Source organism: Humulus lupulus, chromosome 6 (assembly GCF_963169125.1).
Source record: "Humulus lupulus chromosome 6, drHumLupu1.1, whole genome shotgun sequence".
In the NCBI taxonomy this organism is placed as follows: domain Eukaryota; kingdom Viridiplantae; phylum Streptophyta; class Magnoliopsida; order Rosales; family Cannabaceae; genus Humulus; species Humulus lupulus.
Window position 1 is genome coordinate 184,528,263 of NC_084798.1, and position 15,273 is coordinate 184,543,535.

Consider the following 15,273-nt stretch of genomic DNA (forward strand, 5'->3'; position numbering starts at 1 on the left):
TATTCATTAAATTCACATATATTATCACAGTATAACAATTATTGCCCTCTAGGCACACTAATCAAGGCCCCAAGCCTTATCAGCAAATTTGGGTCGCTACAACTATCCCTTCCTTACAAAGATTTCGTCCTTGAAATTACCTGAACAACTCGGGATATTGCTCCCGCATGTTTGATTCAAGTTCCCATGTCGCCTCCTCAACTTTGCTGTTCCTCGACAACACTTTCACAAAGGCGATGGTCTTGCTCCGCAAAACCTTATCTTTCTGGTCAAGAATCCGAACTGGCTTCTCCTCATAGGACAAATCCTAGTCCAGCTCCAAACTCTCATATCTCAGTACGTGTGTCGAATCTGATACATATTTTCGGAGCATGGACACATGAAAAACATTATGAACCCCTGATAAAGCTAGAGGCATCGCTAACCTGTAAGCTACCTCCCCAACTCATTCCAGAATCTCAAAGGGTCAAACAAACCTAGGGCTCAGCTTGCCCCAAACACCGAATCGTTTCACTCCTCTCAGAGGTGAAACCCTAAGGAACACATGGTCACCAACCTGAAATTCTACACTCCTGCGTTTCAAGTCTGAATAACTCTTCTGGCGACTCTGGGAGGCGAGCATTCGCGCTCTAATCTTCTCAATCGCCTCATTGGTCCTTTGAACCATCTCAGGACCCAGATAACTTCTCTCACCCATCTCGTCCCAATGGATAGGTGATCTACACTTCCTCCCATATAGCATCTCATACGGAGCCACTCCGATAGTCACTTGATAGTTGTTATTATACGAGAACTCAATCAAAGGAAGATACTTACTCCAAGATCCCCCAAAGTCTAATACACAGGCTCGCAACATGTCTTCCAATATCTGAATTGTCCTCTCAGACTGTCCATCTGTCTGAGGATGATAAGCGGTACTAAACCGTAACTGCGTGCCCATAGCCTTCTGCAGGCTCTCCCAAAACTTGGAGGTGAAGGTGGGGTCTCTGTCAGATATTATCGACCTCGGAGCTCCATGAAGTCGAACAATTTCCTTCACATATAATTCAGCATACTGCTCCACAATATAAGTCGTCCTAACAGGCAAAAAGTGGGCTGACTTGGTATACCTATCCACAATCACCCACACCGAGTCATACTGACCCACAGTTCTCGGCAAACTAATCACAAAGTCCACGGTAATGTCCTCCCACTTCCACTCTGGAATCCCTAGAGGCTACAGCAACCCTGCTGGCCTCTGATGTTCAGCCTTGACTTGCAGACACGTTAAACACTTGGCCACATAATCCACCACATCCTTTTTCATGCCCGACCACCAATATAAAGCTCTCAAATCTTGGTACATCTTCGTCATACCTGGATGTAGAGAGTAGGGAGTGGTATGCGATTCATCTAAAATCTCCCGTCGGATAACAGAATCCATCGGAACACAAATTCGACCCTTGTACTTCAGCAACCCCATCTCTAGGATAGAAAAGTCCTTAGCCGCTCCGACTAAGACCTTCTCTCTGTGACCTCTCAACTGGGAAGCTTTCCCCTGTGCCTCCTTGATCCTCTCGAGGAGTGTAGATTGAAGAGTGATGTTGGCTAACCAGCCAACCACCAACTCTATTCCTGCTCTAGTCATCTCCTCAGTCAGCTTATCAGATATCTGCCTCGAACTAAACAGCTGTCCTGGACCTCTCAGACTTAATGCATCAGCCACTAAATTAGCCTTCCCAGGATGGTAAAGGATATCACAATCATAATCCTTAACCAACTCCAGCCACCGTCTCTGGCGCATATTTAAATCCTTCTAAGTAAAGAAATACTTCAAACTTTTATGGTTGGTGTATATCTCGCACTTCTCACCATATAAATAATGTCTCCAAATCTTAAGTGTGAATACCACCGCTGCCAGCTCCAGATCATGTGTGGGATACCTCTACTCATACTCCTTTAACTGTCTCGATGCATAGGCTATCACCTTACCAGCTTGCATCGGCACACACCCCAAACCCTGTCTGGAAGCATCGTAATAAACCACAAACTTTTCATTATCTGTTGGCAGACTCAACACTGGCGCGGTGATCAGTTGTCGCTTCAACTCTTTGAAACATTTCTCACATCTGTCCGTCCAGACATACCTTGTCTTCTTCTTTGTCAGTTCTATCAAAGGCGTAGCTATTCTGGAGAACCCCTCGACAAACGACCGATAATATCCTACTAAACCCAGAAAACTCCTCACTTTAGGAACATTGCTCGATCTAGGCCAATCTCTAACTGCCTCAATCTTACTTGGATCAACCAGAATCCCCTCCTTACTGACAATATGACCCAGAAATGAAACTTGCGGTAACTAAAACTCGCACTTGCTGAACTTAGCATATAACTTATGCTCCCTTAACCGCTGCAAAACCAACCACAGATGCTGCTCGTGCTCTGTCTCTGACTGAGAGTACACTAAGATGTCATCGATGAACACAATCACAAACTTATCCAAATAATCCTTGAAAACCCTATTCATCATATCCATAAAAGCTGCTGGGGCATTGGTTAAGCCAAAGGACATGACCAGGAATTCATAGTGTCCATACCTCGTGCGGAAATCAGTCTTTGGTATGTCCTCTTCTTTGATCCTTAACTGATGGTAACCTGATCAGAGATCAATTTTGGAAAACACTATACTTCCCTGTAACTGATCAAATAAATCGTCGATCCTAGGCAGTGGTTACTTGTTCTTAATGGTTAACTTATTCAGCTCCCTGTAATCAATGCACATCCTAAGAGATCCATCCTTCTTCTTAACAAACAATACTGGCGCACCCCATGGTGAGAAACTCGGTCTGATGAACCCCAAATCCAGTAACACCTGTAACTAAATCTTCAACTCTTTCAACTCCGCCGGAGCCATTCTGTAAGGTGCTCTAGATACTGGCTCCACCCCTGGCGCTAACTCAATAACAAAGTCAATCTCCCGCTGCGGCGGCAAGCCTGGCAGATCTGCTGGAAATAAATCTGGAAATTCACACACCAATCTAGTCTCACCCAGTCCAGCCGACTCAACCCTAGAAGTGTCCACAACATTTGCTAGGAATCCTATGCAACCTTCCTGCATCAGGTCTCTAGCCCTCAATCCTGAAATAATAGGTATTCGTGATCCACTAGATGTCCCCACGAACACAAAGGGTACCTCCCCTTTTGGTTCAAAAGTCACCATCTTGCGCTTGCAGTCTATTTTCGCCCCATACTTTGCTAACCAATCCATCCCTAGGATCATATCGAAGTCATCCATCGCAAGCTCAATCAGATCAACAGTCAACTCTCTACCATCTACCTCTACTGGTAAAGCTCTAATCCATCTCCTAGAGACTACCAGTTCCCCAGTTGGCAACAAAGTCTGAAAACCCCTAGCATACACAACACTAGGTCTACACAGCTGATGTATCACCCTAACAGACACAAACGAGTGGGTAGCTCCTGAATCAAACAATGCAGTATACAAAGACCCAGCACTAGAAATTTGACCTGTCACAACTGAGGGGCTAGCCTCCGCCTCAGTTTGAGTCAAGGTAAACACTCTGGCAGGAGCGAGACTACCACCCTGCTTCGGCTCCTCCTTCCTGGCTTGTGGGCAGTCCTTCTTCAAATGATTGGCACTCCCACAGAAAAAATAGGCCTTGATCCTGCACTCACCCTGATGTCACCTTCTGCACCGAGGACATACTGGGAAACTCCTCCAGTTGTCACTTCTGCCCTGACGGCCACCAAAAGCACCCCGTGCTCTCCTATCAGAACTGGGATGAACAAAGGAATATGGGGCCTTCCTCTTCTGCTCACTGGGGCCACTACCCCGACTGGATCCAATAAATGGAGGCACTATCCTCCTAGCATCGCGCCTAACAGCGCTCTCTCTCCAGATCTGGTCCTCGGCCCCCTCAGCTGTAAGGGCCTTGTCCACAACCTGAGCATAGGTAGTAGTCCCTGGATCCAAAGTAATCTTCACATCATTGGCGATCATAATGTTCAACCCCCGTACAAATCTGTCTCTCCTTGCCGCATCCGTCGGCACTAAATCTAGCACAAACTTCGCCAATCAGTCAAATTTCAGAGCATACTCTGTCACGGTCAACCGATTCTGAGTCAGGTTGATGAACTCGTCAACCTTTGTAGCTCGGACTGCTACACTATAATATTTCTCGTTGAAGATATTCTTGAATTCTTCCTAGGTCATGACTACCACATTCCTTCTCTGAACCACAACTTCGCACCAAATACGGGCATCTTCTTTAAACATGTAACTAGCACAGGCAACTATCTCGTTTCCCTCAACCCTCATGAAATCCAGGATAGAGGAAACCATATTCATCCAATGCTCCGCCCGCAGTGGGTCTGGTCCACCCTCAAAGGTGGGAGGATGCTGCTTCCTGAATCTCTCATACATAGGTTCCCACCTGTTCTCAACCACAGGCTGAACTGACATTGGCGCCACACCCTGCTGAATTGGCAGCCCAGTGACCTGTGGAGGGGCCTGCTGCCTCAACTGACGAAGTTCTTCTTCTGTTCTTTGCAACCTGGCTTCCATTTCAGCAAACATCTCTTGCCAATTATGTGGGGCGGGTGGAGGGTCCTGACCCTGATTGTCATCCTCGACCCGACTGTCGCGGAGTCTAGATGATTGTCAAGGCATCACAACTATATGCCTGCAACCAATGACGTCGCTCATCAAGCATGATAACAAAATCCAATACCACCTCCCAATCACAACAGCCAACCATGAACAACAATCCAGATAGCATATCACACACAACGGGCCATGCCCTGGCATCATGCATATGTTAACTCATTCATCATGCTCTATTTGAAATAAGCTGGCAAACAAGGCATTCAAGCACATATTCAAGCATATAATCAATCATACCAACCAACCCTGAGTCGAGCTTGTCACTAACAGTGGGTGTACATGTTCGGTCAATCTCCAGAACCAATAAACCTTGGCTCGCTCTAATACCAAGTTGTAACGCCCTACTTCCTTAGAGTCGTTACTAAGTGAGTTTAAAATGTGCTTTTAACTCGCTAATCGAGGTTTTAAGGCAAACGTGTAATCAAACCATAAACAGAGTCATAAACTTTGAAAATAATTCCATTTACCAAAAATCATAAAATGTTTAACATTTGGGATCCCAAAATACTATTTATAAATATTTACAACTCAAAATATACTTAAAGTAGACTATATGACAAAATAGAGTTCTTTACAACCAACTTCCAAAAATACCCCTGGCTGTGGCAGCCAGGCAGACTAGACATGTACGCGTCGCCTCACGCTCTCCATACTCATGGTCGGTTGGCTTTCTCCTTGCCCTTACCTGCACCACAGAGCACCCGTGAGCCGAAGCCCAGCAAGAAAACTCCACATAAATAGATAACATACGCATATGAACCACTTAGCATATAACCAATTCGCCAACAAGCTAAACACATACGGCCAAGCCATCCCAGGCGCTTTACCAGGCCCTGGGTTGCGGTCTACACCGTAAGGATATCCCAGGTATCCTTCAGGGTCTTACCCTGGCAGCTCGTACTCTGCGTGCCAAATACTGCTCTCGGCCCCTTGCCGTTCTCAGCCTTCGCCGTTCTCGGCCTTCGCCATTCCCGGTCCTTGCCGATCATTCACATATATGCATACACAGCATCATTAAAACATAACTTAAACATATACTAACATAATCAATGGGCTACACCCAACACATAATCATATAGGGTCGTACCCTGCAACGCAACTATGGGGCCTCGCCCTGCTCTATGGGTACAACAACTTTCTTACCTGTGTCCCGAGCTTCTCGAGCACTGAACCCTCGAGCACGGTCCTCAAATCTGAGCCTCACCGAGAACCTCAAGTAGAAATTCGTCCCTGAGCCTCCTCCAAATCCAACTCCAAGCTAATCCCTCTTATTCCCAAATTCAATCTCTGACCTTAGCACACCTTTGAGCTAACTTTCCTAGCCACAGCAGCCAAATCCTTCAATTCACTACCCAAAATCCTCAAAACTCAGCAAGTTCTCAATCACCAAGGAGAGGAAGAAGAAAATCGCATGGGAGAGAGAGAGAGTTGAGAAGTTCTATTTTTTTTTCTTTCCTTTTGCTTTTCTAAACCGTTCTAAAATTTCCTCAATCCCTATCTCAACATAACCAGTTGCCAAAAGACCCAATTACCCCTTAAGTTACCCCAAGTCCTCATATGCCACTAAGGGCAGTTTAGTCTTTTAACACATCCCGCGAAATCCTCAAATGTGCTTAAAGATCCCCATTTTAATCCCGACATGTCTAAAGTATTGCTATTGCTAACCGCTACTCAATAATTCCCGATCACTTAATAATATTCCCAAAATACCCCTAGGCTCCTCCCAAGCCAGGTATTTGACCCCGTTGTGACTTTGTAGCTAAACAGCTCCCTAGGACCGTCTCGGAACGTGCATCACAAATATATCACCATTATATCACATTTATGCCCTCAACAGGCTAAATTTACAAATATGCCCCTGACGACCAAATGGGGCCCACATGCATATTTAATCACCTAATCATGCATTCTAACCACATATTCATTAAATTCACATATATTATCACAGTATAACAATTATTGCCCTCTAGGCACATTAATCAAGGTCCCAAGCCTTATCAGTAAATTTGGGTCGCTACATAGATGCACGTTTATAACCAAATAACTCGTTTAGTGAGTAAAGTACAATTTAAAGTTCACAGTAACGGTCTTGGAGTAAGCAGGGCGTTACATTGGTGGATACGGGAAGCTTAGTATATATCATCTACAAAACATCCCTCGAGAAGATGAAGCTCACGGTCAAGGACCTAACACCGTGTTCCTAAGTGATATATGGGTTCACGGGAGAATGCCTAGCACCAGCAGGAACTATCAGACTACCAAACACGGTGGGGGATGCCCCCAGGCACGAAACTGGGATGACAGAGTTCCTGGTGGTAGATTGCTCATCGACTTACAATGTAGTGCTCAGGACACCCTTTCTGATGCCATTATGTTGTGATAATTAATATTAGATTTAAATACGCAAGTGCACATAATCACACAAGTAATATGATGATAAGTAGATCATCTCCACAGGGATTGCAAAATAGAAAAATAAGTAAAACAATTACTAAACAACTTAAAAGTACTAAAAATCAATGGTTGTTTTTAGGCTAAAAAAAATATTAAAAGAGATGGAAATACTGAAATTAAAACTGAACTAAACAAGAAAATTGAAAGAAAATATATGGATTGCAAAATGGACTTGAATTATTGATTCCCCCTATGTTAGCTATCCTGAACATATTGCGACAACAATATTTTAGCAAAACTCCCAAGTTAACAAGAATTCAATAAACACTCATAAAACTTTCCCAAATTTTATGATATTATTTCTTCTACCTAATTAAACATATTCCTATGCAAAATCAGATTTAAGAATGCAATTTCAAGGTTCAATTCTCAAAAGTCACACAAGGCAAATAACACATCCCTATGTTACTTACTAACATAATCTAACCTAGATTTATGACTTGTGTCATCCAAGTTCTTCCCATTACATTTAATCTTTCTAGCATTAAACATATTTAAATATCTTGCCATTGCTGGCCAAACAACAGCAAGAAATTAATTTAAGCACACTTGAATGAATAAGAGATAGTTTACTAAAATAAAGTGCAAGAAATTACTACACTATAACATAGGGTTCATCAATAGTTCAAGCAACATAAAAGTTAGTTCATGGCTAAGTTAATAAACATTAATCCACAATCAACACAACCCATAATATTCAGATTCAGAAATCAACTTAGAAAATATAAAAATGAAGTTTAGAAATAGAAGAAAGAACAAATCCAAATGATGCTTGAGCTTCTCTTTTTCGTCCTCCTTCTTCCTTGCTGATTTCTGGGTTTCCTTCCTTTTTCTTCCTGGTTTTTCTTTCCAAAAATGGCTATTCTCTCTATATTTCTGCTGATGCTTCTCTAAGTATATTCTAGGTTTCCTCATTTGGCCCCCAAAGTACAATATTGCCCCTCCTCTTTGTAAAAAATGTGGGTCTCTTTTCTTTTGGCATTTACACCTAATTTTTTACTCATAGTTTCTGCACTTGCCACCTCAGCCAATATTCTAGCTCACCCCTTTGACTTTCCATGTGTTCCTAGGTGTCCAAAAGCTGCCTGATCAATATGCTTTAGCAAAATCTGCTTTTCTACTGCAACACCTGCTAATTCATCCATCAAAAATTCAATTTAGATAGTTTCAAATGTTAGCTCATTCTTTGTACACATATCTATCATGAGACTACTATCTTCAACCCAATAGCTATTAAAAATTACAAAAATAATTAAAATTAAATAAGATCATAAAAACACCAAAGTTAGCTACAAAACCTAAGAAAATAAACTAACATCACCCACAAAATTTTCACAATTATAAGCTCAAAAGCAGATGAAATAACTCTTTATTCAAGAGTTATCACATTACACGCAATAGTGTCTATCTGGCATCTATCTTTGAAGTTCCCCACAAGCGCAGGGCAAGGATGCGTACAAGGTAACCAAAGGGAGGCACGAGAATGCTATAGTGCGTCAGTGGTCAAGGCAAAGAAAGGACCATGCGTAAACAACATGGTAGTAACCTGCTACGAAGAGAATGAAGGAACCGATGAGGTTGTCAACATGGAAGTTGACATTGAAAGAAACACTCTACTGGAGTCGGGGGCTCCTTTTAAGGAAGATTTGTTATTATAGAAAGTTTCCCAAAGCGAGGGAAACGACATCGATCCTCGATTTGGGGATGATGTCATGGGCGTAGGACCAGTTGAAGATCTTGACGAAGTCCTACTAGATGAGGAGGATCCGACTAGAGTAATCAAAGTTGGGAAGGATCTAAAGGTGGAAATTAAGGCACGGTTGGTAGAATTTTTGAAGAAAAACCAGGACATCTTTGCTTGGTCACATAAGGACATGGTTGTAATTTCTCCATCTGTGATAAGTCATATCCTCAATGTAGACAAGAACTACCCACCAGTGCAACAAAAAAGGAGACTGCTTGACAAAGACCGATCTCAAGCCCTGAAGGAGGAGGTCGAGCGGCTCATGGAAAATGATTTTATAAGGGAGTCTTACTACCTAGATTGGGTATCAAACCCGTGCTAGTCCCAAAGCCAAACAGGAAGTGGAGAACATGCGTGGACTTCACAGATTTGAACAAGACCTACCCCAAAGAATGCTTCCCACCACCTAGAATAGACCAACTGGTCGGTGCAACAGCAGGACATGAAATACTCTCATTCATGGATGCGTATTCTGGGTATAATCAAATAAGTATGCACCCTCCCAATGAGGAACATACCAGCTTCCGGACAGACAAGGGATTGTATAAGGTGATGTTATTCGGCTTGAAGAACGCAGGAGCCACCTACCAACGTTTAGCGAATGGCATATTCTGAGACTTTATCAGCAAAATTATGGAGGTATACATCGATGACATGTTGGTCAAGTCCAAAAAAGTTGGAGGGCATGTTCGAGGCTTGGAGGAATGCTTTGCAATATTAGAAAGTATAGCATGAAGTTAAACCCTCTCAAGTGCTCGTTTGGAGTTGGTTCTAGTAAGTTTCTCGGATACATAGTCAATTCACATGGAATCGAGGCTAACCCCGAGAAGAACAAAGCATTGATCGACATGAAGTCACCTACCACAATCAAAGAAGTGCAACGCTTAACCGGGAGAGTAGCTGCCCTCAGTAGGTTCATATTGAAGTCTACGGACAAGTGTGTCCCTTTCTTTAACTTACTGGGGGGCAGCAAGAAGATCCAATGGACCGAGGAATGTGAGGAAGCTTTCCAAGCCTTGAAGGAGCATCTCGCTCAACCTCCCATCCAGGCGAAGCCAATATATGGTGAAGTGTTATTCATCAATTTGACAATCACCAAGCATGCAATCAGTGCTGCTTTGGTAAAAGAAGAGAACATAGTGCAACACCGATTGGATGGGGACGCGCGACTCTGGTGGGCTTTGGTTCCGAGGCTTGGGGTTCACGCAAATGGGTCTGGGCTGGTGAGGTTTTCTCGTGGATGGCCTGGGCAGAGGTTGAGGGAAATTGGGAAGATGGGTTAGGGTAATATATATATTTTATATATGTTACTAATATTATATATAGATATATTTCGTATATTTTGTTATTATATATATATATTTTTATATGTAATATGTAGTAATATATATAAATATAGTATTATAAAAATATATTATTTTTGTAAATATATAAATATAGTATTATATATATTTCTCGGAATGAACCAACGACTGAGGACTTTTGCCTGCCTAGATTTCCACCATTTTGCCTAAGTTTTGCTTTGGCAACCAAAATTTGACGTAACTCTTCTGTTTTTTCAGAAATTTTTGCTCCCGGTTTGTTGAAGCAAAAATTTCACAAAATCATCAGACCCCAAAATTACTTCCAAAACACTATTTGCTTGCTTTCTTAATACCTGAAACACAAAAACACACATAAAACCACTCTAAAACATCACCATAAAATGAAATTAAAATTACAAAATTAAAAATAAAAATGATTAAAAACACTCATATATATTTTTTCTTTTCTTTTCTTTTTCTTTTCTTTTTCTTTTTCTCTCTTTTTTTTTATATACATTATTATTTTTCAATTTCTTCTTTTTGGGTTGCCTTAAATTTAGTGCCTGAATCACTTGACAACCCAAAACTACTATGGCTTTAAGGATCCTCCAAAGTGATGGAGGTCTTCTCGCGGTCAACCTCACCTCCACAATAATGTTTCAAACGCTGCCCATTCACTTTAAATTCCCTTACGGATTGATCTTCTCAAACATCATCTACTCCAAAGGGGTAAACTTTCACCACGGTGAATGGGCCTGACCAGCGGGACTTCAACTTGCCAGGAAACAACTTCAAGCGCGAGTTGAAGAGTAAAACTTTCTGCCCCTTCTCAAAGACTCGAGCTTGAATTTTCTGGTCATGCCACCTCTTAGTTTTCTCCTTGTACAACTTAGCATTTTCATAGGAGAAAAACCTCATCTCTTCCAGCTCATGTAATTGTAACTTACGAGCTTCTCCAGCAGCTTAGAGATCCATATTCAACTTCTTAGTGGCCCAATATGCCTTATGCTCCAACTCAACGGGCAAATGGCAAGCTTTCCCAAAAACTAAACGATATAGTGACATGCCCAAAGGGGTTTTGAAAGTCGTTCTATAGGCCCAAAGAGCATCATCCAATCGCTGAGACCAATCCTTTCTACTAGGATTCACCACTTTCTCTAGGATTCCTTTGATCTCTCTATTGGATATTTTCGCTTGACCATTTGTTTGAGGGTGGTAGGTTGTGGCAATCTTGTGTTTCACACTATATTTGGCTAACAAAGCTGCCAAAATCTTGTTCACAAAGTGGGTGCCTTCATCACTTATAAGCGCCTTTGGAGTGCCAAAACGGGTGAACACATGCTTATGTAGGAACTTAATGACCACCTTGGAATTATTAGTAGGACATGCCACTGCTTCAACCCACTTAGAGACATAGTCAACTGCCACCAAAATATACAAATTTCTGAATGATGGAGGAAATGGCCCCATGAAGTCAATTCCCCAAACATTGAACAATTCCACTTCAAGGATGTTATTTAAAGGCATTTCACTCCTTGCTGAAATATTTCCAACACGTTGGCAGCAATCACATCTTTTAGCAAATTCATGAGCATCCTTGAAAATAGAAGGCCAATAGTACCCCGATTGAAAAACCTTAGCTACTGTCCTTTGCCCACCAAAATGTCCACCATAAGGAGCTGAATGGCAATGCTCGAGTATACTTGAAACTTCATCCTCAGGCACACAACGCCTCATGATTCGATCTGGACATTGCTTGTACAAATAGGGCTCATCCCAATAATAAAATCTCACATCACGAAAGAATTTCTTGAGTTGCTGTTGTTATCCAATAAATTAGCATTGGTGACGTGGAAAATAATCTCTTGACACGTGGCTGATACCTGGAAGCGTCTGCTAGAGTATCGACCAGGAGACAGAGTAGAAGCAGGGCAAGCCTGTCTTACCCGCGACCAGTCTGGTCGGTAGTTCCGCATACAAGGCAACATTTATGGGAAGATCTTTATGAATCCCGAATTTATCTCATACAATCTTCTGGATACCCGATTATTCAGGGAATAATATCTGTAACAATCTCTTGTAACCCTCCTTGAGCCTATAAATAAAAAGAGATAGCTCAAGGGAGGGCATCTTTTCTTTTGACTTTGGAATCATAGGAAGCAATAGTAATTCTCCAAGTAAATCTGTATTGTTCTTGAGAAGAGGGTGAAACTCGTTGAACCCTGGTTCTTTGATCACCCTTCTGATTTTATATCAATATTATTCTAAGTGGACGTAGGTCATTACCAGATCCTGGGGCCGAACCACTATAAATTACTGTGTTTTCTTTACTTTTGTCATTGTGTTCTTCTCTATACATTCGTCCATATCAATCACGTTTTGACTCCGTGTCAGTTGGCCAAATCTTGGGTCAACATTCTGGTGCTTTCATTGAGAGATTGATTTGTTGCTGTTAAGAAAACCAATGGCGAAAGCAGGAAGGAAAACTGGGCAGGCAACCGCCGCTGCACCGTCGAATCCACCACCTCCTCCTCCCCCTGCAAGCATGGCGGAAGATGAGCCGCAACTAGATTTTGAAGAGGAGGAAATGGATGATACAATGCTGAAGAGCACCCTAGGCGCGTTGCAGGAAGAATTGGCTAGTCTGAGGGCCAATCAAGAGACTGTCGCAGAAGTTATGGCGCGGCAGCAGCAGGAGATTGATCGGCAGCGTGCGGAATTGAGCGAGAGACAGGCGGAGGTGGATCGCCGCCAGACCGAAGCCATGGCCGCCCTCAAAGCAGCCTTACTGTTGGCTAGAAATCATGCCGCACCTGCCTCGCAGCCTGACCAACCTGCGAATGGGCCACCCCAGAGGGGTCCCAATCCTAGCCCACCAATTCAGCCTTCGAGTCCGCAAAGGCCCGAGCAGCCTCAGACACCCCATGACGATGTCCCGTTGGACCTTGAGGCAAATTCACCATCCCAAGCTGCTCGGGGTAATCCCCCGCAGCAAAGGCAGAATAGGGCCGAGCGTCAGCCTCGTAGTCCTAGACGCCATGAGAATGATGGGCAAAACCCAGCGAACAGAGGTCACTACCCTCCTGGTAACAGGAGGGACTCGGAGCTAGGCTCTGCGGTCCGTGGACCCCCACGGCATGATGATGCACGGGGACACCGCGACCAGCGCAGGCCACCCTCTAACGCTCGGGGCGTTTCTGCCAGAGATGGGAATAGAGGGAACAGTCAGTCTCGCCACAGCCAGTCAAGGTTCAGAGATGGCCACGGGTACAATGAGGCCGACTCAGGCAAGGGAAATGCTGGTGGGAGGAATGGAGAAAGAGGTAAAGGCAGGAGCCAAGTACCTCAAGGTGACCAGCCAAATAGACAAGATGCTGGGGGGCAGCCCAGACAAAATAATGTCTTCAACCGACTCGGAGGTAGCGAGCAGCGAAGAAGAGAAGAGGACCTGAGAGATGTACTCAACGATTGTCGCGAGAGGCACGGCGAGAACATCCCCCCAGCCACAGAGGCCACCGCGATTCCTGCCGCAGTGCAAGCCTAGATAGACGCACTCAATCAAGCTGTGCAGCAGCTGGTCGGAGGAAGAAATTCTTATATCGACCACGATAGGAGAAAAGGTACTCCTTTCGTCCAGAGGATAGCTAACGCCGAAACTCCCAGCAAGTTCAAAATGCCTACGCTCCCGAACTTTGATGGATATGGGGACCCAGTCTCGCATGTGAATAAATTTGAGATTCAGATGGACATTCAGAAAGTGTCCGAAGACGCTCGGTGCAGGATCTTCCCTGCAACACTTTCTGAAGCAGCGCAGGAGTGGTTTTTTAAGTTCCCGCCTGCAAGCATAGTTTCCTGGGAAATGTTCGTAAGGGAGTTCTACGGACAGTTCTATGCGGGTCGTGTGCACCCAACCAAAGCAAACCAGCTGGTCGAGATTCGCCAGCAGGACGGAGAGTCAGTGAAGGATTACGTCCAGTGCTTTATGCGAGCGGCAGCTGGAGCAAAAACAGTAGGAGACGAAGGCAAGATGATGGCCATTACCGCAGGGGTAAAGCGTTGCTCTCCCCTCTGGAAGAGTCTCCGAAAGGAAGGAGTTAAAACAACCCAGGAGTTCCTGGACCGAGCTGATCGTTACATCAAGCTCGAGGAAGCCATTGCTGATGATGGAAAATCCTCGAACAAGGGTAAGAAGGCCGCCGAACCTGCCAAAGCCGCCAATGGTGCCAAACCTAATGGCAACGACAAAGGCCACGAAAACGGCAACAGTAATGGTAAAAATGGTGGGAAACGGCCGCATAACGAGCCTTCCACCTCCGACAACAAACGAGCCAAGGGTAATCGTTATGAACCTAGGTTCACTAACTACACTGCCCTCGTCGAATCTCGGGGAGAGGTTTATCAGGCCACAAGCTCTAGTGTGCCTTACAAGAAACCGGAACCCATTCGAAAAGACATTTCGAAAAGAGACACCACCAAGTTCTGTCGTTACCATAACGACTACGAACATGACACTAACGAATGCAACCAGTTAAAAGACGAAATCGGTTCCTTATTAGACAAGGACACTTGAGAAGGTACGTACGGGCCTCGGAAACTTCCCAACGAGAAGCTCCAGGTGGCAACGAGCAGGCGTCTACACGCCAACGCTCGCCACCATTACAGCCTGCCCCCGTGGCCGGAACACTCTTAACCATCTGTGGAGGCCCACACCTCGCGGGAAATAGCGGAAAGGCCAGAGAACGATACGCTCGGACTCTACGTCATGACCAGGACATCGAGATGATGACTGTGGAGGACCGTGCACAAAAAAAGGCTCGCTCAGAGAAGGGTGAGATAACCTTCTCTGATGGCGATTCCCAACATGTTTGGTTCCCACATTCCGATCCGCTGGTCGTGGACGTCCAGATGGCCAATATGATGGTAAAAAGGATATTGGTCGATACAGGAAGTTCAGTGAACATTCTGTATAAATCAACACTGGAACGCATGAAGTTGTCCGTAAAAGACTTGGAGCCCTGCAATCAAACCATATACAACTTCTCTGGAGAAGGACTCGCCCCTGCCGGAATGATCAAGCTTCCAGTAACGACGGGTACAGTGCCCGCAAC